At 44.7% G+C, this 24,475-nt stretch overlaps 1 protein-coding gene and 1 long non-coding RNA gene across 10 annotated transcripts in view; one reads left to right on the top strand and one right to left on the bottom strand.

The window, feature by feature from the left end:
• Positions 1 to 18,637, bottom strand: part of LOC128099962 (uncharacterized) — a 99,172-nt gene extending 80,535 nt beyond the window's left edge. For 3 of the 6 annotated variants that reach the window (XR_008214622.1, XR_008214620.1, XR_008214623.1), the window contains exon 1: positions 17,490 to 18,636. This is a non-coding gene — a long non-coding RNA (uncharacterized LOC128099962). Of the gene's footprint in view, positions 1 to 17,489 lie in introns of all 6 variants that reach the window. The other 3 variants (XR_008214621.1, XR_008214624.1, XR_008214619.1) reach the window with 2 other exon arrangements.
• The window catches only part of Dpp6 (dipeptidyl peptidase like 6), an 883,656-nt gene that overhangs the window by 346,088 nt on the left and 513,093 nt on the right, over positions 1 to 24,475 (top strand). The gene's annotated exons all lie outside the window — the stretch shown is intronic.

The following is a 24,475-nucleotide window of genomic DNA, read 5'->3' on the forward strand; positions in this document are numbered from 1 at the left end:
ATTCTTAATTTGTATCTTTCTTCAACATTAAAAGCTGAAGCTTACTGAGAAGTTGAGGACATTAGCACTCCAAAGGCTGCCTGGTGGATATGGAAAGACGAAAAACCAAGGACCAGGAAGAGCTCTCTTCTTTCCAGAATTTAAAAAAAAAAAAAAATCTGTGTGAAGTGGGTTTCCACTAACCTACCAAGGATGCAACTAATGTAGACAGGCAAGACTGGCCAGCAAGGAAGTCCCCACCCTGCTCCAAGGGTCCACTAGGAGAGTCAGAGCACCACCATCTTCCCACTCTTAGAGGCAGGGGTGGCTGGATCTACATGGGAACTGAGTTGACGGTAACACTCAGGCTTTGTCTGGATGGCAGAGAAGTGCACAGTGACTCTTGGAAGTGGCTTAGAATGCTAAGCCAGCAAGTCTCCCTCCCAGTTAGATTATATTATTCGCTTTTACCTCATACCATGTATCCCCCCACCCCCCACCCCCCCACCCCCACTCCCAACACCCAACCCACCCCACCCCACCCCCGGCAACTGCGTTCTGGAACTCAACAATCACGTGGTTTGCCTTAAGAAGATTTTTGGTCCCCGGTGTGGACCAGACAGATTCTTAGGGGTTACTATTGATTCCATGGATGAATGGTTCTCTCTAAAGGCCTAGAAGAAAAGAGCCAGGGGAAAGAAAGTCGACTTTTTTCTCCAGAATTCTAAAAAGACACAGAAATCTACCATGTTCTCGGGCCACAGTGGTTACTTAAGGAAAACAGCCCTGGTAGTTTTCTCAGGGGATAGTTCATGGAAGAACTATTCCTAAGCAGCACATCCCTCAGTACTTAGATTTGTAGCTTGCTTTAACTGAGAGCCTGGGAAGAACATGAAAAGTATCTGCTGTCAGGCATTTTTGAAGAAAGCATGGTAAATATTTCATAAAGGGGAAATTAATACATGAAATGTGCACTCTCTGATGAATTGCTTGATGCTAGCAACGGAAGATCTAGCCCCTGATACAAAGCTCACAAGCAGATTTGTGAATTGGAAGGTAGGGGTGGTAGTTAGGGCAGGAACTGGCTGCTAGGTTGAGAGTTTCAACTTTTCCTCTGCCATCTCATCCTCTAGAGAGTGGGCCATAGTTGTGATCATTAGAAAGGTGTACACACAATTAACATTCTTATATGGATTTTAGACTATTGTGATTTAAACTTGGTTCCTGAAATCTTAATGAAGAACACTTATTCTTATTATCCTTGACATGAGTTTGCAGAGACCACTTCTCACAGGCAGAGAGACTTACTAAGATGCCTTGAGCAGCTAAGTACTGTCTTGTGCTCTATCTGTAAAAACTGATGATTACTTATCCTGTGAGTTTGGGTGAGAGATAAATGACATCACTATACAATGTGCAAGCATATAGCCTCTTTATCCTCCACAAATGTTACTGTCCTCTCTATCCCACTACAGTCCAAGGCCACATTCTGTCACAGCCAATGTCTATCTATTGAATGGAGAAATGGATGGATTGTATTAGTGAGAACATGAATGGATAAATAGAGCCAACCAAAGTTCTACATTAAGGTTCATAATTGACTCTTGAATCACTCAGCAGGATGTAAAGACTGTTTTAACTATTTTTCTGCACTGATGAAATTAGCATTATCTAATCATCTGAACACAGCATAAGCATTAAAAGAGAGACACCCCCATTTCTGTTTACCTGTCCCTCCATGGGAAAAATATTAACCTTGGGGAATCCAGGCTAGCAGTCATTATCTATAGACATTTCATGTGCTTTGTTAGTCACTCATCTGAGACTTTGAGAAGGTTCTTTGACTTGGGAAGTATTGCAGACTGTATCTACTCTACCATTTATCAATTAGGAAAAGAAAGCATTAAAAAGATAGATGTTTCACCCAAGGCTTTCAGGGATGACTGTTGGTCGGTTTGTGTCTGTCAACACTTGAGTATCTTCTCCTGTGTTCACCCACAAGAATGCAGAGAGTAGATCAGGATGATCAAAAGGACCCATGTAGTTCAGGGTGCCTTGTTTTGACAAAGATTTTAATACCGAATCAAAGTTTGAACATTACATCAAAAATCTCATTTATAAGTGAGTTTTCTTTTTGATTATGAATATGTTGATGATATCATTGATTTCTCATGAAAATACTTCATGAGGAAATTTATTACTTCCAGATAATAAATATGTCCTAGCCCTAAAATCTCCTCAATTTGTTTCCTCAAAAATTAACTGATGCCTAGTCATTAATTTAAAAGACATTTAATGACTTTACCTTTAGGTACCAAGTTTCTTTGGCCTTGAATTGAAAATGTGAATAAAAACATAATAGGTGGGTAAATGATAGCTAGATAAATAGATATAGATAAATGATAGATAGATAGATAGATAGATAGATAGATAGATAGATAGATAGATAGAGATGATAGACAGGTAATTTCTTACTGTCTAATTTTTCTGATAAAATGCCTGGTAGCAAGCAACTGAAGGAAGGAAGAGTGAATTTTGGCTTACAGTTCTAAGGAACACAGTTCATCATAGCAGGGACATCATGGGAACAGGAACACCAGGCAGCTGTCGCGTTTCATCTGGTCAGGAAGCAGAGAGAGATGAGTGCTGCTGCTGGGTTCATTTCCTCCTGTGTATTGAAGCTGGCACCCAGGCTGCTGGGTGATGTTGTCCATACATGGAGTCTCTCTATCAAACCTCTCTAGAAATGACCTCACGGACATGCTAGGACTGTGTTTCCAAGCTTATTTGAAATCTAGTCATGTAGAAGGTAAAGATTAACTATCATTCACAGATAGATAAATGATAGATAGATAGATAGATAGATAGATAGATAGATAGATAGATAGACAGATAGATAGATAGACAGATAGACAGACAGACAGACAGACAGACAGACAGACAGACAGACAGATAGATAGATAGATAGATAGATAGATAGATAGATAGATAGATAGATAGATAGATAGTAGGTGGGTCCTCCTAGTAGTTGCAGACAAGCATAGAAAACCAGTGTAAAATACTAGTTAGAAGATGAAAAATAGCAGGAGGAAAGAGGGCTGCAGCTACTTTAACAGAGTAAGTTTTTTCAGAAGGCAGAGGACTTAGCACCACAATGAGAAGATACGAGATGCTCGAACAGGGAGTTCAAAAATCTCCACATTGACTAAACAAGCACTAAGCAGAACAGTGTGACCCATGGAAAAAGATATGGAATAGTGTAAAATCCTGCACAAACAAGAAACAGTCCCCTTCATCTGGGGAAGGAGGTAGCTTGAAGCAGGAACTGGAGGCTGGGGCAGGAGCTGGCCTGAGGCCAGGTGGGAAGACATCCAAGCTGAAGTAAACCCATGGTCACCTGAGCACATGAACATTTCAAGTAGCTATAGATACCAATGCTTTTGCTATGCATGGTGTTCAGTGAATAATATTCAAGAATGAATGGATCTTTCTGCATACAGGTACATTTATCCCAGGAAACTCTGAGACTCTTAAGTGTTCCTAGTATTGTGAGTTATGGAAGAGTCAGTGTGCAGATAACACATGTGCTGCCCTCTTTCTTCCTGTAGTCCTTGTTTGTGGTTATTTACCGGCAGATTTCAACACCAGGTTAAAATCACTGCAATGACTGCTGTAAATACTCTCCGATCATCCTCTGGATATGTCAGTGATAAGAGGTACATTATACTCTATGATCACCTTTAGGATATGTTAGTGATAAGAGGTACATTATACTCTATGATCACCTTTAGGATATGTTGGTGGGAGTTACATGTGGTACAAACGTATGCAAGAAATCTCAGAGGTGGCAAAAGAAACAGGCGAGAGTCACACTTGTGTGCACAGCAGGGAGATCTTGTTTTCTGCACCCTCGCTCATCTATTTGCCATTTGAAATTCTTTTCATGGTTTTGGAGGAGTAAGAGTTGGGTATTTGTTGAAAGAGCTATCAAAGTGTAGTTTAAATACAGGAGGGATGAGTTGTTCCTGAAGTCTTGGCCGCTGAATATGACTTCAGTAAACATGGAAGTTTAGTTGATGGATGAGGGGCCCTGAGATATCTACTGCCTCTTGGAGCATCAAGGCTCCTGCAAAGCCCGTGTCCACTAAGAATGGTAAGCAGTTGGTAATGGTCAACACTAAAATGGTAAATGGTCAACACTAAAAATGGACATCAAGTTGAGGCCCCAATACATTCTTCTCACATGTCTCATACATGTGGCATCTCCCTGTGTTTGGAAGCCCTGGTAACAGGTGTATGTAGGTTATGGGAAGGAAAGGGAAAGAGATGTGTTACTATGGCAACATACTTCCCTCCATGCACAGCAATGTGAAAAGAAGAGGGAAGCAGAGTTCATTCTTCTTCCCTGTTAAGTGGGTGTTGAGAATTCTGGCACCTTAAACAGCCCTATGCTAAATCCAGTACTGGGGTGTAAACTGGCCTCAGGAGCAGAAAAGAAAGGGGCAGAGCAGAAGTGTAAGCTTTCTGGCCTCTGAGGAGAAACCGTGGCCACACATGCAAAGTAGCAACTTCTTCTTTTACTAAAAGAAGCCATTGTGCCCAAATTGAATTAGTCTCTAGGAAGTCTAGAGAAAAGATTATTCATAAGCTGCTAAACCTCAGAGGAAAAAATCTCAGTCCCAGTCTCTCTAAGGGCTTTTCCCTCTTAACTCCTGTTGTCTCACAAGTTGGAAACACCCCCTTTTCAGGTGCTGTCCCTGTCCGTGTCCTTTGAAGCATGATGGGCAGTATGCAGATGTCTGTAGGCACTAGGAAGAGCCAAAAAAAAAAAAAGTCTAGATATCAGAAAATATGACCAGAGGATGAAACAGATGGGAATTAGAAGAACCAGGGCTGCAATGTGAGTTATACGCCTGTAATACTCTTTATCTTTTTGGAGCCAAGGCACAGGAAAGGCACTCAATAGAGGCCTCTCCCTTAAGCACTTCCTCCAGCCCTGGCCGCATGCCAGTGACTGCTCCCTGCCTCAGGATGTTCCTGAGCATTTTCTAGAACATTCCATGAGATACTATGGAAGCCTAGTTTACTTCCGGGCTTCTCATTTTATCCCTTCTCTTTAGGTTTGTGGCGATCTCTCACCCTGGTTCTCTTTGAGACTCCCTATTAGGGAATGTTGTTAAAAATCCTGACTTCCTTGTCTCCTCTGCTTGTGTTGTCTGGATGAGTCTTATTCATTCTATAATTGGTATTTTCGTGCATTTTGGATTTTTTTGTGTATTCAAATCTTTTAGTAAATATATGATTGGTGGATATTTTCCCCAGACTTAGTTTCCTTTTCTGATCATTTTCTGAAAAAATGTCCTTAAAATATATTTATTTTTACTTTATGTGTATTGTTTGCCTGCCTGTGTACTACATGTATAAAAAGTCCCCAGAGGCCAGTAAAGAGGGCCCAATCCCCTGGAACTGGTACTACAGATACAGTTGTGAATCACTATTTGGGTGCTAGGAATCAACATGGGTCCTCTGGACAAGTAGTCAGTGTTCTTAACCATTGAGCTATCTCTCCAGCCTCCGGAAAGTGTCATCTGACAGCAAAAAGTGTTCTTTGATGGTATCTAATCCACTGTTGGTTTTCTCACACACCCTGCCATGGTGGCATAGTTAAGACATCCTAACCTTGCATAAGACCCCAAGGTTTCCTCCTTCCTTCCAGGCCATCATGCAATGGATCAACGTTTTGCATTGGGGTCTGTGGTTTATTTCATGGTATTTCTTTATATTCCAGGAAGCTCATCCTTTTGCATATAGATGTCTGATTGTTGCACAACCTTGTCTTGAGCTGTGGCAACAGTGCATGCTACACAGTCATTCTGTGGTTTACACTGCCAGCAAGTATCAGGCCAGCCAGTCACAAGTGCAGCTCTCCGAGCCAGACTGCAAATATGGACAGCTGCAGTCAGCCAACAGACTGTGGAGTAAACAGTGTTGGTTCCATACAGGGACACTCTCCTGCACAGTGGCCAAGTTCTCCTCGTGTTTAGGACACAATATCCATGTTGAGAAGCCTGTTGAAAAACTACCAAAGAGAGACTGGGAGATAACTCAATCTGTAAACTGCCTGCCTTACAAGCAGGAGCACCATAGTTTGATCCCTAGAACCCATGTCAAAACCATATGTGTGGTACACACTTGTAATCCTAGGCTGAGGGGTTAGAAAAAGTAGATCCCTGGAGTTCACTGGTCAGCCCACCTAACCTAGTTGGTGAGAACCATACCAGAGAGAGACTTTGTCCCCAGAAAAGCACAGTGGATGATGTCCCAAAGAATACTTGAGGTTGTACTCTGGTTTCTACACAAAATCCTTACAAACAGGCAAGCATACACGCATATAAGCATGCACTTGCATATGCATATGCGCATACACAGAGTGTGAAGGACAATTAACACTGAATACCAGAGAAGTTGCCACAGGGCATTCATCTTGTCAGGAGATAATTACAGGGGAAACACCTCCCTTGTTCAAGTCACAATTCATGGCCCATACAGTGCTAGGTGATGTTCCTACAGGTGACTTCTATGACATCACTCCTCTTTATTTTATGATTTTCGAGATTATATCATTTCTTCCTCTCCTTCACTCCTTCCAACTCCCCACACTCCCATTGCTCTTCTTTTCTTTATTAGAAGCCTTCAGCAGGCCTGCCCTCCAGCCCTAGAGGATGTCAGCCATGTCTGAACTTTCCACCAGTCCCAGAAGATGGCGGGATCCCTAAGCCTCATCTCATTCTGTCCCTAGCTGTGGTCCTCCTGGCAGCCTCCAGTCTCTCCGATTGTCACACACCTGTTCACTGTTGCTATGGGAACATTTCCTATGTGGCACTGAGAGTTCCTGCCACTGAGCACATGTTTGACAGTGAGTAAGGTCAGTAGGACCTCCCTCCAAGCTTGGCTTCCAGGCCCAGCACTGATGGAAGCCTGCTTCGGCCTGGAGCTACTGTAGCGGTCCAACATCTGCCTGGAGTAAAGAGCTCTTGAGAGCTGGCTAATGAGTGTGTACACTGTGAGCCAATGTGTGTTTACTCCCACTCACCTGAATTTCATGGAGTGGCTTTAATTCCACACTGAATGTTGCCTTTATGAAGATGATTGCCTTTCAGCTGTGGGAAGTGCCTCCCTGCCTCCTTTCAGAGAGCACCTGGCTCCCTCTGCCTTCACAATGTCTCTGCCTTGCTGGGGAGCAGCCGAATGCCTGCACCCTTGAGGATCAACGCCTGCTTTAAAACCCTCCATCAGAGGGTTATCGTGTTTATTTCCATCTGCTCCACTTTCCCCATGAAACAACTTTTTAATTAAACTTCAGCTCTGTCCCTAGATAATTTTAGTGTTTCCCATATTCCTGACCCTGTGTCTGGAGATTCTCTCAGACACAGAGAAGATGTCCTGTGTCTCCTCTTTCAAGCCCAGGTTTCTCTGTTGGGCCTGGCTACGTTTACCCTACTATGGCTTGGCTAGGGTTTGTCCCCACTTGAAGTCATGTTGAAGATTAATTCCTCACTGTGGCAGTGTGGAGTAGTGGGATCTCATGGAAGGACTGGGTCATGGGACAGAGGCCTCCCTTATGCACAGACCAATGCATCCGGTGGTCTGGAGTGAGGTCTCCTCCTCAGAGGACTGGGATAATGCCCACACTCGGGTTTTCAAAGCATTCTTTGGCCTTCATTGCTTTTTTCCTGCCTTGACAAATTGCTTGACAGAAACAGCTTGAATAAGAAGCTTTATTTTGGCTCACAGGTTCAGGGGCATCAGTCTGCGGTCTTCTGGCCCTGCACATTTGGCTGAATATCATGTTGGTGAGGGCATGTGGTAGAAGCAATTCTTCACCTCATGGTCAACAGGAAGCAGGAAAACAGGGAAAGGCCAGTACTCAAGGCTGTTTCCTCCTTCCCTCTTTTATTCCATGGGGCCCACAGCCTGTAGGGAGGAACTACCTACATTCAGAGTGAATCTTCCTACATTGTTCTTCCTCTCTGAAAACACTGCCTCATATATAACCGTCTGTGATTCCAAATCCAGAGAAGTTCACAGTGAAGACTATGCATTGCCATGGTCCTTTGAGATCTGCCTCTCATTCTCCTACCTCCCGCCATGATGCCTTCACTAGAAACCAAGCAAATATTGGCACCATGAGCTCCTGAACCATGTGCCTCTTTCCTTTATGACTTACCGGTGTCCTATTTTCTGTCATAGCCACAAAAGATGGACTGAGGTCCCCCTCCATGCTGCCTTCCTTTCTTAGCTTCAGCCTCATCATAGATTTGACCTGTAACCAGACCTGTTTTGTTCTTGAACTTGGTGTATAGTTAGGTTACCTACATTTCTGTAACTAGGGCAGAGCCAAGTGCATTGCAGTGTCTGTAACACCAAGCAGGACTGTGGAAACACTGAATAGCAGCATCTGCCTTTCTGTCTGAGCTTGGGAGTGTCCTTTTCCCAGAACATCTGCTCATCAGGGACATTGCTGATGCATCCTTGTGCAAGCAATGAGTTTTCCTGGAGTGGGTAAGATAAAGTATTTCCCCAAATCCATCCATGCTCCACTTTTAGCTCTTGGAGATCATGAGGAAGGAGATGTAGGTGGTATCCACTGACCCAGTTCAGTCAGCTTCATCTATCAGCAAGGAGGGACCGTAATGAAGCCCTTGCCACATCAATATCCTCATGCCAAGATGCCCATTTGTTCTGAATAAGAATCAATATTGTTCAATTCATATAGATTATGTCATCACACAGTTAATTTAGGATGTCATTGCTTTGCAGTTCATATCCTGACCTGGTTGATCCTAATGATATTCACCTAGAGGACTCACCATTAGGACAGAACAGAGCAAGTACCAGAATTGCCCACCCCCGGGAGACCTAGGATTTCATCCCAGTAGCACAGCAGGCCCTGCAATGGCTCCCCTCCCCTCAGGAAGCTGCCAGGATTCACCCCCACTGATGACATCACTGACGCCCTGGGCAGAGAGCAAATCCATGTTGAGGGTTGCCTGGAATTGGTTCTCACACTAGGGGCTTGATGAGTCAGACACCTATACATGCTTAGGTACATAAGCATCCTGGCATACAAGTCCCACAATAAAGGTGGGCTTTTATGTGTATATTACACGGCTTCCCTTATGAAGCTATTTTCTTTTCCGGGCACACAGGCGGGGTTAATTGACTGCCCTGGTCACACTGGCACACTCTGTGCTCTCTCTCTCTCTCTCTCTCTCTCTCTCTCTCTCTCTCTCTCTCTCTCTCTCTCACACACACACACACACACACACACACACACACACACACACACACTCACACAGAAAGAGAGACAGAGAAACAGAGAAAAGACAAATGGCCCCTCTGTGTCATTTTTACTTCTAATATTTTTAAAGATGTATTTTATTATTTATCTACATGTTTGTGTGCTGTGTGTGTGTGTGTTTGTGTGCTGTGTGTGTATATGTCTGTGTCTGTATGTGCATGTGAGTGCAGATACCCACAGAGGCCAGAAGAGGGCATCAGAACCCCTGGAGGTGAAGTTCTAGGCAATTGTGAGCTGAGCTGCCTAAATATGAGTACTGGAAACTGAACTCCTGTCCTCTGAAAGCTAATAGCAAGAGGGTAAGAGACGGCTTGGTGTCATGAGTGCACACCGCTATTGCAGAGGAACCCACGTTACACAAGTGCAGTAGCATGTGGCATCAGAGGATCCCCATGTTCTCCTTCCTTATATGACTAGGCTTTGAGTCTCCAGCTCAGAGTGAGAGCTGGAATGGATAAGGGCCTGAGGGGGTGGGCTAATGACCTGGCCATTTACTTTATGTTCCTGTCTTTTAGAATCCTAAGGCCCTTTCCTTTCCTTGTTTTTTTTCTGGTACGTCAGCCCTTGAAGCAAGCCTCAGTTTCCAGTAGCCATCTTTGGGGTCCTCACAAATCCTCTGGTATGTATCTCTCACTTGGGCCATCAGTGTGCCAGGAAATGTCTCCATTCTGAGTTTTAGTACCTAGAAAATGTTAAGTTGCCAAATGTTTACCACTCTGGGCAGGTAACTCTGTGAACAGAACAGTGTTGTGGAGAGAGGGAACTTTCCACCCTCCTGCTAAGGGCTCTGGCCATGCAATAACCATAGGACCCGTTTCCATTTGAAACAATACCCTTTGACTCTCCCTCCCCCTCGCTAATGACATCTTTTCCAGATGAACAAAGAAAACCTAGTTTTTTGGCCCAGCATTCCTGGCATATTTCCAACAGGCTTCACCCTTGGCCGTAAAAGGATAAATGGCAACTATGGTTTAGGGTGGTGGGGAGATCGGCTTTCTACAGTGCGGTTTTCCAGACAGTAGGGGTGGAGGTCAGGTCACTTACTTGTCTGGTCTCTGTGCTGTGACAGGATTCCTGACATGGCAGCTGGAAAAAGGGAAGTCTACTCTGCTCACTGTTTGAGGGTGCAGTCCATCATGGCAGACAGGCATGGCAGCAGGGGCCTGAGGTGGCATCCACCGTCAGAGAGCGGAGAGAAATGGTGGCATCCACCACCGTCAGAGAGCGGAGAGAAATGGAGCCCATCTCGCTTGTGCCTATTGATTTAGTCTGGGTGCCTAGGTCATGAAATGGTGCCACCCATTGAAGTGGGTCTTTCTACTTCACTTTACCTAAGCCAGTGGATCCCTCACAGACATGCTGGAGGTATCAACTTCCCTGGAGAATCCCTCACAGGTCTGTGGTCTCGTCTAAGCTCGTCTAGCCACATCTAGATGGGGCCAGTTCGGTCCCCTTGGTGAAGTATCCTTGGTCCCATGGGCCCTTCTACAGTCCCACCATCCTTGCTAGTGGGCAGGTCATACTTTTTTTTTAAGGTTTATTTTATTTTTGAGTATGTGTATAATGATTAGGTATATTTGATTGTGTGTTGTTTGTATGTAGGTGTTTGTACGTGTGTGGACATACATATTTGATTATGTGTTTTGTTTGTATGTGGGTATGTACACAGAGTACAGTGCCCAGGAGGCTAGAACCAGGCATCAGATCCCCTAAAGCTGAAGTTATAGGAGGTTGAGAGCCACCCACCTGGGTGCTAGAATCAAAGTCAGGTCTTCTGCCAGTGAAGTGTGTGTCCTTAAGGGCCGAGCCATCGCCCAGCCCCTGGGACACGGTTTTTAGTACATGTCCCCTGGTGTCCTTCCACATGCTGAGCTTCCTTAGAGCAGCCAACAGGGCTAATTTTCTTTTTCTGTCCCCACTTTACACAGAGCTGTTCTATCAGGGCTTTCCTCTGTTCCCAAATATCAGCTAACAGCTAACATGCAGGAGCAGGTGCCAATACACAGTGTGCACACACACAGGCACACCAGCACCTTGTTTACTCCTGCTGTGGACACAGACCAGGGCTGGACTTCAGCAGTGGATAGTAATGCTTGCCAATGGGAATGTCAGAAAGGTCAGAAACATGTGGGTTCAAGTTCTGGCCAGTTACTAGGGGTAGGTGACATTGATTAACATTACCAAAATTAAGATCCATCCCCTCACTTGGCAATGTGAGCAACAACAGTGATTGTATTCATTCTTTTTTTTTTTTTTAGCATCAATTATGGGGATGGGCAAACTCAGTTCATCAAGCCAGTGTATACCTGAATGCTAATTTCCCAGCTAGCATTTGGGCACATATTACTTGTGTTGATGCTAAGGTTCACAAACAGCATCAGACTGTGTTATGGACAGATGACGATCACTGTCTTCAGCTCAGACTCCTATGTTGGGAGCAACAGTTTCCTTGGTCTGAGTTTCCAGGTCTTCTTACCGTTAGCAGAGGGACAGCCAGTGCTAGAGCTGAATGAAGGCAGAGGTCTTGGCCTCGTCACCACAGGTCTTTCTTGAGCCCCTGGACTCCTTACAGAAGGCCACCAGAGCTTGTGGGCCTGGCTCAGCACACTTGTCACGTGAGCATTGTGTCTTCTGAGTGTGTAATCAAATGCCACCAGATGTTCACAGCACCGCTCTCTTCTCTGTGCTAAACCCCAGGAAAGGAGCCCTGGGAAGGCACTCATTTCCTGTGCTGATCTTGCTTCTGTCCAACCACACAGCTTTGCCTTCTCTCATGTGCTCTGGCCTGTCTGATCCTCTTCAGGACCCAGCCACGAGGGAAGTAATGTATGGGGCTGATGAGTCAGCATCTCATTATCATGGTCTGACCTAAAGTGGCCTGGGCATTGTCACCACTCTGTCTTCTACCTTGTGGGTAAGAAGATTCCAGAAACTTGACTGTAGGTTGCCTTGAGTAGTCCAGATAGGCATTAGACTTGCACCAAGCTGCTTCCTGCTGGGGGAGTGTGAGATGGAAAAGTGGGGTTGTATGTTCCTTCTCTCCCCAGCTTTGAGAAGTCACTCAGGATCTGGGCTCACTGTCCATTGTATAACACAGAAGGCATCAATTCACCTTCACCAAAGGGATCCAGAGGAGGATTAAAGATTCAGTGATTCACAAGGGCTTGTATATCATAGTTCAGGTTAGCTTGGAACTCACAGTGTAAACTGTGCTGGCTGCAGACTTGCAGCAATTCTCCTGCCTCAGACTCCCGTTGGTTACAATTACAGGCATAAACCAAGCCAGGCAACGATTGGCTTCTAATATCCAGAGTGACTTGTCATCTTTAGCCCACCCCTCCGTGTGTCAGCAAGTGGGAAACCCCAAGGAGGCTCCTGGGAAGGTTCCACAGGGACATGTCAGCCCAGCTGTCCAGGAGCAGGTGAAATTCCCACATGGCAAGTCACTGTGGAGATGGATGGGAAGCTAACTTCTTCTGTGTTGTTATTTATTCTGCAGGGTAGGGTGTGCTTTGATGGAAACAGCAGGCAGTCCAGGTGGCTAGCCCACTCCAGCAGTCTTCGAGGTGTGTTTAGACCGTGTCTATACAGAACAGTGCATACTTTCATCCTCTGATCTACCCACATGCATTGAGAGCCACTGTTTCAGCCCCACTGAGAAGACATTGTCATGCTCTGTACCACTCCACTCTGTGTATGCCACCGAATTTGAAGATGGCTTTGCTAGGTGCTCACTTCAATCTATACAGTTTTATAGATTTGTGGCCTTTACTCATGGCCACAATCATGCAACCCCTGACCCCTCATCAACAACCTCAGACATTATTTTCCTATGGTTGTTTATATCTCCTTCTTTTGTTTTACATTTTTATGTGCTCTCTACTATATTTTGGTCACCATCACCCCTCATCTCCCTCCCCTTCCTGCTGATCCCATCCTCTTTCTAACTAGGCCCTGATCTACTCTCATGCTCCTTTGTGTGTGGCTCAATAAGTTCCATTAGGGCTGTTCACAGGAGCATGGGTAAGGATTTACAGGATCACGGGCACCTTATCCATGGATACACCACTGAAGAAAATGTTTCTTCCTCCCCCAATAACCATTAACTGAATATAAATCTTCAGGAAGGAGCAGGGGCCTTGTGACCCCCCTCCTTGCTCTGTGGCACAATGTGGACAGGCCCAGTCTTATGCAGGTTTTAGAGTTACGGCCACATTATGCAAAGGCGGGCAGATCTCTGTGAGTTTGAAGAAGAGATGGAGAGCGCTGGGATCAAAGGCATGCACCACCACTGCCCAGCATGATGTCTTTTTTTTTTCCAGTCAGCTCCAAAAGGACTCTTGGTCACCCATCCTTCCTGCAATGGGAAAGATGGTGCCTACTCATGGGTCCTCTACTCCTGCTCCAGGCCAGCTCAGCACAGAGTGGCACATCCCTTTCAGGCTTCAGTGAGTCCTGTTTGTTTACACATATTTGAGTCTAAGGGCTAACACGTCTCTGGCTTTTCTCTGACAGACTCCTAGTTCACCCACAGCTGGACATTCCGTCTCTTCTCAGCTGTTCTTCTTCATTCTCCAGGTAGACTCCACCTACAGGAACTGAAACAGCTGGTTTCTCTGACTCTGACCCTTTTCCATCAGCATGTCAGTACCCACAGCCTTCTCTCTGCCCTCATTCTCCAAGCTCTGTCATGCTCTGTCCTGCATACACAGCCACCTTCCTTGGTCCCTCACCCTTTACTTCCCCTTGTCTAGGATACAGAGTGGCACAGAGGGATTGAGTGCCAGAGAAGACAAGAACAGGAAGAGGGTGGCCCCTTGCTGCCCAGAATCTTTAAAGCTTATACGTTGTTTGTCCTGATGTATATAGACTGATGTGTCTGAGTTCCTGGCTCCTTTAGAGATTCCTGTCTCTGACCTCACCTGTTGCTCTGTGGTCTCACCTGTCTAACCAAACAATATGACATGCTGCATGGTTAGCCACTTCCACTCTAACCTCTTCTCATCAGCATCTCGGGAAATTGTTGAAATGCCCTAGGAAAATAATGTATGTGACTAGAGGCTGCACATCAGAGTAATGGAAACATTCTGGGAGAGGCAGAAGAAGCGGGTTCCCCACAAGGCAAATAAATGGACCAAATGAAACAAAAGTGCTCACTTTAACGTGGGTGCCACTATGCTCTCTGAGCTTCACATCAATCATTGTACGTGCATGTGTGTGTGATAGTGTGTATAGACACGAATTTGCAGGTGTGAGTGCATGTGCATGCAGAGGCCAAAGAGAGGTATTAAGTGTCTTTGTCTGTCACTTTTTACCTTATTTTTTTTTTACACAAGATCTCTCACCTGGATTTTAATAATTCATTGAGACTGGCTGTCCAGAGGACAGCAGGGATCCTCCTGTCTCTGCCTCACCTCCAACGCTGGGATTACAGGTGCATACTCCACACCAATTTTGCTTTTAATGTTGGGTGCTGAGAATCTGAACTCAGATTCTCATGCTTGTGTGGCAGGCATGTTACTGAAACATCTCTTTACACACCTACCCCCCCCCACACACACACTTAGTCATCTACTTGATAACACTTCAGAGATAAAGTGCCCAAACTCCTCTCAGATAATTCCTGGATACTACAACCACAGCCTACACAAACCATGGAGGAAAAACAAAGTGCACAAAAGTGTCCCTGTTGCCAGGACCAGCTCCGTGGTCAGGTCCATGACAGAAACTCTGTCTACTCAGATTATGAAAATCTGTAAGAGAAATACCAAGACAGATGTGAAGCACGTCATTGCTTCACATTCAAAGCCCAGGATCACACCCACGGAATATGTGCACCGAAGTTCCCACAGACACGCTGGCTATTTAAAGTCTGGCTCTCAGAATTGGCAAGTTAATCAGGAAGACCACAAGGACTCAGCCACGTGCACTTTCTGACATTTTGGGTTCACAACTGCTGTCTTCTTTGTTTCCAGGGAGTAAAGGCTGAAATACTTGAAATCTGTACATGTTACTTTTAGATTTCATTGAGTGTACTTGTCACTTTACGTGATATAGGAAAAAAAAAAAACACTAAAGATCCAGTTTTCAAATGTTTTGTTGAGTGCCGCCTGCTCAGTTCCTCATAGCCTTGCCCAGATAAAGCTGTTCATTAACAGTCACCTGAGAGAGCAGGACTTTGGACTTTTTAGAGCTGTATTGTTACTTTTATTTTCCAAAGAGTAGACCCCCGCAAACTCATTTGAAGTAAAGCAGTTACAGTTGGAGAACTGTCTTTCAAATATGAACATTGATTTTTGTTTTTTAAATTTGTATTTATTTGTTTGTGTGTGTGTGTGTGTGTGTGTGTGTGTGTGTGTGTGTGTGTGTGTGTGTGTGTGTGTTCTATGCCCTTAGAAGCCATAGAGAGCATTGATTGACCTGGAGCTGTAGTTGATAAGCAGTGTTTTTAGCTGAGCAATGCCAGCGCTGGGAACTGAACACTGGTCTCCTGGCAGGCAGGGTATCCTAACCACTGAGCCATCTCCCCAGTTCCACATATTGATTTTTAAATGAGCCTCTATTAAGCTCTACAGAGTTAGACCCAGAATAGTTCTTCAAATGCATCCTCTTATTTTAACATTGAAGAAATAGAATCTGATCATCTGTTTTGTATAGGAATTTAAAGGGAAAAACTTTTCTTTTAACATGCCATCTATTTCTGAGAATAGTTTCTTCTAGTCTTTTATGTGTACAAGTCATCTTTATTTCCTGTTCCTGTGGTGTGACTTGGTTAATGCTTCTTCATTTGTTTCAGAAAGAAAGGCAGAAGTGTTGTGGGATGTCTTTCTGTAGACTGTGAATATGTGTTGCTCCCATTGGCTAATAAATAAGGCTGTTTTGGCCTATGGCAAGGCAGCTTAGAGGCAGGTGGGAAATCCAGGGGGAGAGACAGGAAGAGAAAGGCAGAATGGGGGAGATGCCAGCCCAAGGAGCAAGATGCCAGAAGACAGGTAAAGCTACAGAACATGTGGCAAAACATAGATTAATGGAAATGGGTTAATTTAAGACGTAAGAGCTAGCTAGCAAGAAGCCTGAGCCAGTACGCCATACAGTTTGTAAGTAATATAAGCCTCTTGTGTGTTTACTTGTCTGAGCGGCTATGGGATGGTCAGGACACAGGAAAGCTTCTGGCTACACAGAAGCATGGGCCTCATAAATGTTTGCTAACATGCCTCAATTTCTAACAGTCCTATGGGTAGAGAAGACTCTCTAGTCCTTCTGGCCCCATCATAACTATCATGAACATTCCCACAGGAATCTTCATGACATATGCAGGGATGTAGAAATGAAAGCTTCCAAAATTAATCTTAGGTGAGGGTTGTCTGGAGATAATGAAGTATCTCCCTGGCCAGGTATAGAGCTGACCTCTGCTCAAGATGGCTGCCCCCCTTTCCCATATATGAATTCCCTCTAGGATGTGAAGAGTGCCAGGCAACCCAAGCTATGGAGGACCTTGTAACATTCAGAGAGCAGGGCTTATTCAGCCCACCCAGAAGAGCCTTGTGTTGTTCATCACTGCTCCAGTCATTCCCAGCTCTATCCAGGACAATAAATATTAAGCAAATGCTAGGTACTTACCTAATTTGCAGAATTGATCAGACATCTCAAAAGCTTGATTCCCCAACAAAAGAAAATGGAGTGCTCTGTGCAAAGGTTAAGTGCATGGTTTAATTGGCAATTGTGCCTTAGGAGCCTATTGTGAAGTGATCACTGTTTGAGGGGATGCTTCGGATGGCACAGTCAGGGAAATACCTTTTCATTTTTGACCATTAAAAGCCAAATCCCAGAATTGAAGCAAAGAAATGAGGTGGCCTCTGTCTCACCAGCATGCCATTTTTTCCCTCCTACACTCTACCTCCAGCTCAGAATTTAGAACATATTAAAAATGCAGAGTTTAAAGATTCCTTCCTTACCTAAATAATTCATCCGAACCTAGCAGACTGTTAAATATCAGAGAGACCAAGTACACACAGCATCAGGATATTTTGGGTATTTACCACTTAAGACTAAGGACATGGCAACCTAACGGAGTCTAATAAAATTAATTTGGGCTGAGGAAGAGCATTTTTACAGCAATCGTTTTTGACAAAGGCATTTAAGGAAGTACCTGACAGGAAGTGAAGATTGTCAGATTTCCTGTGATGGGTGGCAAGTAAATGAAACGCCCTGCCATTTGTTCCAGGCAGGACTTGGAGCGGGCAGGGTGTCTTGGAGGTCATGAGGTCAGAGATGTATGTTGTCCCCAGAGAGAATGGTTAGGCTGCAGAGGCATACACTCTGTGTCACGCAAAAGCTTCCCTGTTCCTGAGGGGTGTTTGACACATTGGAGTGTCCTCTGGGTCCTAGGTTTCTGTCTCAGTTTTCTTTCCAGTTGGCTGTGAGAGAACACCTGACAAAGATGGTGTAGGGAGGAAGGGTTTCCTTGGTTACAGTTCATCATCGTGGGGAAATTGAAGCAGCTAGTCACGTCCACAAACAAGGACAGGGAGCGAATACATTCGTACTTACCTAGTGCTCAGTCTAATTCCTCTTTTCTGTATACTCTAGGGCCCCATCATAGGGAATGGTGCCAGAGTGGGCGGGTCTTTCTGCCTCAGTTAATGCAATCAAGACAATCCCCCCCAGACCTGCCCACAAAGCCAAGCTGATCTAGGCAATCTGTCAATAAGATTCCCATCTCAGATAACTTTACGTTGTATGAAAATGACAGAACTGGCCATCACAGCCACCTAGACCATGGCCCCTCCTTCTTTCTCCACCTTGATGCTGCTTTACAAAAGGTTCTCCAAAATGTCCATTTTAAGGCCATTTTGATTTGGAAACCTCCACCTTGTGGCTATGTTTCCCTGTGGCTTTCTTTCTATCTCATTATACTCTGAGCTTCACAGGCATATAGAGATTTCTGGAAGAAGATTAAACACCTTCAATGGACACGTAACTCTGTGGAGAACATCAGCCCTGCATGCTCCAGGCCCTCAATTTGGTCCCCAAAACTGCTGAAGTTCCCAGGCATTTGGGAGCATGTTGAAGTTGAGGAAGAAAGGCCTTCTTCAGAGTAGATAGGGAAGGACACGGTGATCTAAGTGGGGCTTTCTTTCCACCACCACCCCCATAAAACAATCTCTTAAGTATGGAGAAGCCTCATTGAAAACCACCGGGGATTACAATATTCTTACCCTCCAGTGAATTCAGAAAGGGTTTTGTAGCCTGACGGCTGTAGCACACAGCTTGATCAGGATTCCAAAAGTAAAACAGACATCATTGCCACAATAATGGCTGCCTTTCTGTCCAGAATAGAAATACCAGGATGGTATTACTCAATCTCCCCTTGCCAAAGAAGGAGTGAGACAGTCAAATGCCATTGATACCTAGTCAGCAAGGGAAAACACTAGCAGATGTCCATCAAGTCCCAGTGGGCATTTCACTAATGCATGAGACTTCTGGGAGAAGAGTTCTATTACTTATACAGTGTTCTGCCTGCATGTTTCACTGCAGGCCAGAAGAGGGCACCAGATATCATTACAGATGGTTTTGAGCAACCATGTGGTTGCTGGGAATTGAACTCAGAACCTCTGGAAGAACAGCTCATGCTCCTAACCTCTGAGCCATCCCTCCAGCTCAGGAAGGGCATTCTAAATATGGGCTGTAGGATGCTGCCTGGAACATTCCTCCTGATTTCTGATCAAACATTCAGACTTTGATCTCTCTGTCTTGTTTGAAAACACACACACACACACACACACACACACACACACACACACACACACACACACACACACACGAGAGAAACAGTGGGGAGGACATCTATCTCAACTGATGGTATTTCTGTTGATCATCCCAACTGATTAGCTAAATGATAGCCAGAGGCAGGGATTAATTGGAAGAAATGGAGTGATGGAAAATTGGTCCTACAAAAGATCAGTCCTTAGGACAGCCTCCTCACACCTGCCAGAGGAGGACATGTGTGGACCCTTTAAACTTATTGTCCTTCTAGGCTTTCAGAAACCCAATCTGCCACCTGAGACATGCCCTGTAGGTGTCACCATTGATACCGTGTCCCAAAGAGCATCAAAGTTCTTCCCAAGCAAACTTGTTTCTTCACCAGCCTGTCATGGTTCCCAGCATTCTCCCATGTGACCCTAGGCTAAAGCAGGGCTTAGATGTGGATTCAGGCTGAAGAAGTGGATATGGATTTCACTTTGTCATAACCAGGTGATTAACAGGACAGTACAACATTGTGATAACCTGCCTCACACCCCTGTTGAAGGGTTTCATGGCCAAACACACATCCAGCATGAAAAGCAGAGGCTGGAATGCTAAACCATGCAGTGTAGTAGGACAATTTCATTATACAAGCCCCAGTGATTGTCTGGCAAGTAGGAGACAGCAAAACCCAGATCACCTCCAGTTCCTGCACTATCCCAAGGGATTGAGCAGAGGTGTTTTGGGGAGGGGAGGGGAGAAAGAACCTAGATTTGGTGGGTGTGGATGGGTTCTTAGCTGCAAAATGCAGAAAGCCATTCTAAAAATTGATCAAATTGTCTACAGCCAGATCAAAGACCATTGACATGGCCATTGTGCAAATTGTGTGACTGTAAACACCAGGGGTCAGGGGTTCTGCCCACCCCTGCATGAGTATCGTCCAATTTGAACCTAAGACATTCATTCATGGAAAGTATGTTCTCATTTTATAAATGAAGAAATTGGCCCACAGTGCCTCATAGCTAGAAAATTACAGGCTTGGCAGCTCATCTACTGCTCATACCTGGACCTGTCTATATTCAGCCAAGTTCTCTCCGTTGACACAAGCCTGTGAGCAATGGAGACACAGAAGTATGGTTGTCCCAAGATGTGCCGATCGGCACCTTTTCTAGTTTGATGTAGGTTGTCTTGGGAAATCAGAATCTCAGAGACATCCTGCTCCTCCTGCCTCTTGGAACAGAGTCTGTCTTAGCAGCTACTGGAATGGATTTGGCAGCATGCAGCCACATGGCCAGGGTAGGATGGCTGAGAGTGGAGCTATGACAGCAGACAGGTCCTACTTCTGCTCTTTACAACCTAACAGTTGGCTTGTGCTTTTGCTGACTTCTCCAGTGCCTGGGTTCTTTTAGACTCTGAGACAGATTGTGCCAGAAACCAAATGCATTCTATTTCTACCTCCTAAGCAAAAGCAGGGACTGGGCTGCAGGACCCACTAGTCAGTGGCCATGACTGTCTCTGCTCTCCATGGCACCCCAGACTGCCAAAAGGTTCCTCCCAAGGGCCTAACCGGGGGTGAGGCCAACCTACCCTGAGACCATTTCTGCCAATGCAAAACTCGTCCTTATTTAAAAATGACATGAAAATACTCTCTGAGCCTCTGTGGTGAGCTTGGCACACCTCACCCAGACACAAGAAGTATCTGGGGCAGGTGCACAAGCAAAGCATGCAGGCTAGGAAACTTGCCTGTGTCACAGTGGCCTGGAAATGGTGGACATCCAAGTATGAAATCACCCATCCTTGAGCAACCCCCTTTTCTCTGTGGAGGGAACTTCAACCGAAGAGAGCTGTAATGAGCCTTATCATATTTTCATGGCTGCAAGCTCTAGAAGACACCAGTTTTCCAATTTTAGGGCCATTTCCTTGGCATTTTCATTTCTCATATTTTTCTACTTCTTATGCCTCTGTAGAAATGTCAGATACATTGCCTGTATTATTGCAGTGTTCCCTGAGAAAATAAAGACATCTGGCCTCTAGGAGCTGTGAGGGGACAATGGAAAATAAATGAGACTCCAGGACACACAAACCAGGGGCCCCGATTGCGTGAAATGGCTGTTGTGAGAATGCTAACTTGCCCAATTCTGCCTCCATCATCAAAACACTGCCAGCAGGGCGCAGGTGACGACTGCAGTGCCTCAGGAGCCCTTCATCCCAAATCGGAGATGATGCCGCAGGACGAAGCTCGGACAGCAGGGAGCCATAGAACTAACAGAGTGTGAGATCTGGAATGTCAATTAAAAAAAAAATTACATGTTTTCTGAGCATGGTCCGAATAGGAACAAATATTCTATTTACTTAATTACAGAAAAGATTATTTACCGAGGACCTACTATGCAGTCATACATAGGTAAGAAAAATCCTTGTCTTGAAAATCTTGTCCAACTGGCAGAGGACTCATGAGAGCTGCTATCATGCAAGGTGGCAAGTGACAAGCAGACCAATGCAGGAAAGCACCAAGGTGGGGGGAGGATGAGCCAAGAGCACGGTTGTTGGGGACCTTGAGCAGAAGATATCCCTGAGCTAATGTCCAAAGAAGAACTCAGCCCACGGGACTCACAAGGAGACTCACATTGAGCAAAGCATGTAAGCAGGCCATATGTGAGCAACCAGGCCAAGGCCTGACTCTGTGCACAACTCCAAGTGAAAAGAGGGGGCCTGGTCAGACATCAAGGCAGATCTGGTGGTGACAAGTGTGACATGGCCCGGTGTTCAAGCTTTCCCAAACTCCTCTTAGCTCTATTTCTATTTGTGAGGCTAGACAATAAGGGGGCGTGTTTCCAGCTGGCAAGAGCTGAAGTTAGACATTGTGTCCATTTCCACAGCTGGGTATAACATACGTTGATTTAGAAATTAGGGTTTGAATACCCTCACCCCACTGGTGTGAACCCCATCCCAATCTGACAGACTTCCCCCAAAACACTAGTCTCCTTGGACTAATGTCCTGACTATTAATATAAGGTGAGAGGGGGAGGGGGCAGGAGGCAGAAGCTCCTTGGGAAGGCAGCACTTTTCCAGCCATCTCCACCTCCCATAGAAACATGGGGAGAATGATCCGTGGGGTGACTTTTGATGGTTACTGCCACCTTCTTCTTTCTCTGACAATTGAGTCGAGTCTGTAAGTGGTGTGTCTTAGCAAACAGGAGGCCTCTGAAGACAGGTGACTAGAAACACTTGAAGCTCGGCAGCTCAGCAGCTAATGAAGAACACAATTGCTGCTGATTTGAAATGATGACAGGGTCCTCAGCTGTTGCCAGTGCCCTTAGCACGTTTTGAATCTGTTTAGGTGAAAAATTATGGGAACTTAAAGACCCACGGCTTTCTGGAAATTGTAACAATCCAGTGTATCCACACAAGTATTAAGGCAGCATCTATTTCTCACCAGAGTATTGGAAGGGAACCTAGGAGTGTGTTCTGGATGTGGAAATCCAAACAGCATTCATATGCCCATGGGTTCCCTGACATCTGAGGAGTCTTCTGTGAGTGCTAACCCACCTTGGTTCTCACCAAGAGAGAAGGATAGGATGGGATCAACAAATGGCATGTGTGGAAGAGTCAGATCTACATTCAAACACTCTGGGCCCGCTTCTGATCACTACATCCCTACATTCCACATACTATATAAACTCTAATTGTATATCTAAAGGAGATTGGAGGTATGCATGCTCCGGGACTGTGGTCTGTCTCAGTGACCTAGTCCTAGTTTGCTAGGTAGGTTTGTTTTTGTTTGTTTATGTATGTATGTATGTATGTATGTATGTATGTATGTATGTGTGTGTATGTATGTATGTATGTGTGTATGTATGTATGTATTCACTCAATTATTTATTTATTTATTTATTTTTCTATTATCAGCTAGATACAGTATAAATTCTTATCCTAATAGTGAAATGTTTCACTGAAGCTTGCCCAGTAATTGAGTAAAACCAAAACTTACTATAAGCCAGTCATCCTAGGGTCCCCCTTGCTATGTATCCTCCCTGGTTCTGTGTGTTGCAGTCTGATTGTTTTTTGCTTTATATATAGTATCCACTTATGAGTAAGTACATACCATGTTTGTCCTTCTGGGTTTGGGTTACCTCACTCAGGATGATTTTTTCTAGTTCCATCCATTTGCCTGCAAATTTCATGCTGTCATTGTTTTTCTCTGCTGAGTAGTACTCCATTGTGAATATGTACCACATTTTCTTAATCCATTCTTAAGTTGACAGGCATCTAGGTTGTTTCCAGGTTCTGGCTATTACGAATAATGCTGCTATGAACATAGGTGAGCATGTATCTTTGTGGTATGATTGAGCATTCCTTGGGTATATGCCCAAGAGTGAAAGGATATCCCATGCTCATGGATAGGTAGGATTAACATAGTAAAAATGGCAATCTTACCAAAAGCAATCTACAGATTCAATGCAATCCCCATCAAAATCCCAACACAAATCTTCACAGACATGGAAAGAAAAATACTGAACTTCATATGGAAAAACAGAAGACCCAGGATAACTAAAAGAATCTTGTATAATAAAGCAACCTCTGGAGGTATCACCATCCCTGACCTCAAGCTCTACTATAGAGCTATAGTAATAAAAACAGCTTGGTACTGGCATAAAAACTGACATACAGACCAATAGAATCAAATTGAAGACCCTGACATTAATCCACGCACATATGAACACCTGATTTTTGACAAAGAAGCCAAAACTATACAATGGAAAAAAGAAAGTATCTTCAACAAATGTTTGTTTTTTTTCTAAATCAGCTTGGCACAGTTAGGTTTATCTAGAAAGAGGGAATCTCAATTGAGAGAATGCCTCCATCAAATTGGCCAGAAGGCATGCCTGGGGGGCATTTTCTTGATTGGTGATTGATATAGGATGTCCCAGCACACCATATGTGGTACCACCCCTTGGCAGGTGGTCCTGGTCAGTGTTTACTATAGCAACAGAAACCAAATTAGGACATTTGGTGTACAGAAACAGTTTAATACAGGTCTACCTTCCTGGGTCCTTAGACTTCAAGGGAGTCATTAATATCAAGACATTGTGGACCAAGGTTCACTTGGGAAGATTGGTAGCATGTAAATGGTTATAAAGGTGAGTGACACAGGACAGACAGATGGTGAAGGCCTTCTACTAGTCATCAAGGTCATGGCTGTGGAAGATGACTTGGCCTTAATAACAGCAAGAGACACCAATCTTCCTCACTTACATCATAGTTTTGCTACTCAAAGGGGGTTCTATGAATCGTGTCCCAACATCCCTAGAAAGTCTTTGAAGGCACAGCCTGCCTCCCTCCAGGCTCAGATGAGATCCCCAGACCTTCAGTTTGCACCTTGTAAAGGTA

This window comes from Peromyscus californicus, unplaced genomic scaffold (assembly GCF_007827085.1).
Source record: "Peromyscus californicus insignis strain IS unplaced genomic scaffold, ASM782708v3 Scaffold_6__1_contigs__length_162567912, whole genome shotgun sequence".
Lineage (NCBI taxonomy): Eukaryota > Metazoa > Chordata > Mammalia > Rodentia > Cricetidae > Peromyscus > Peromyscus californicus.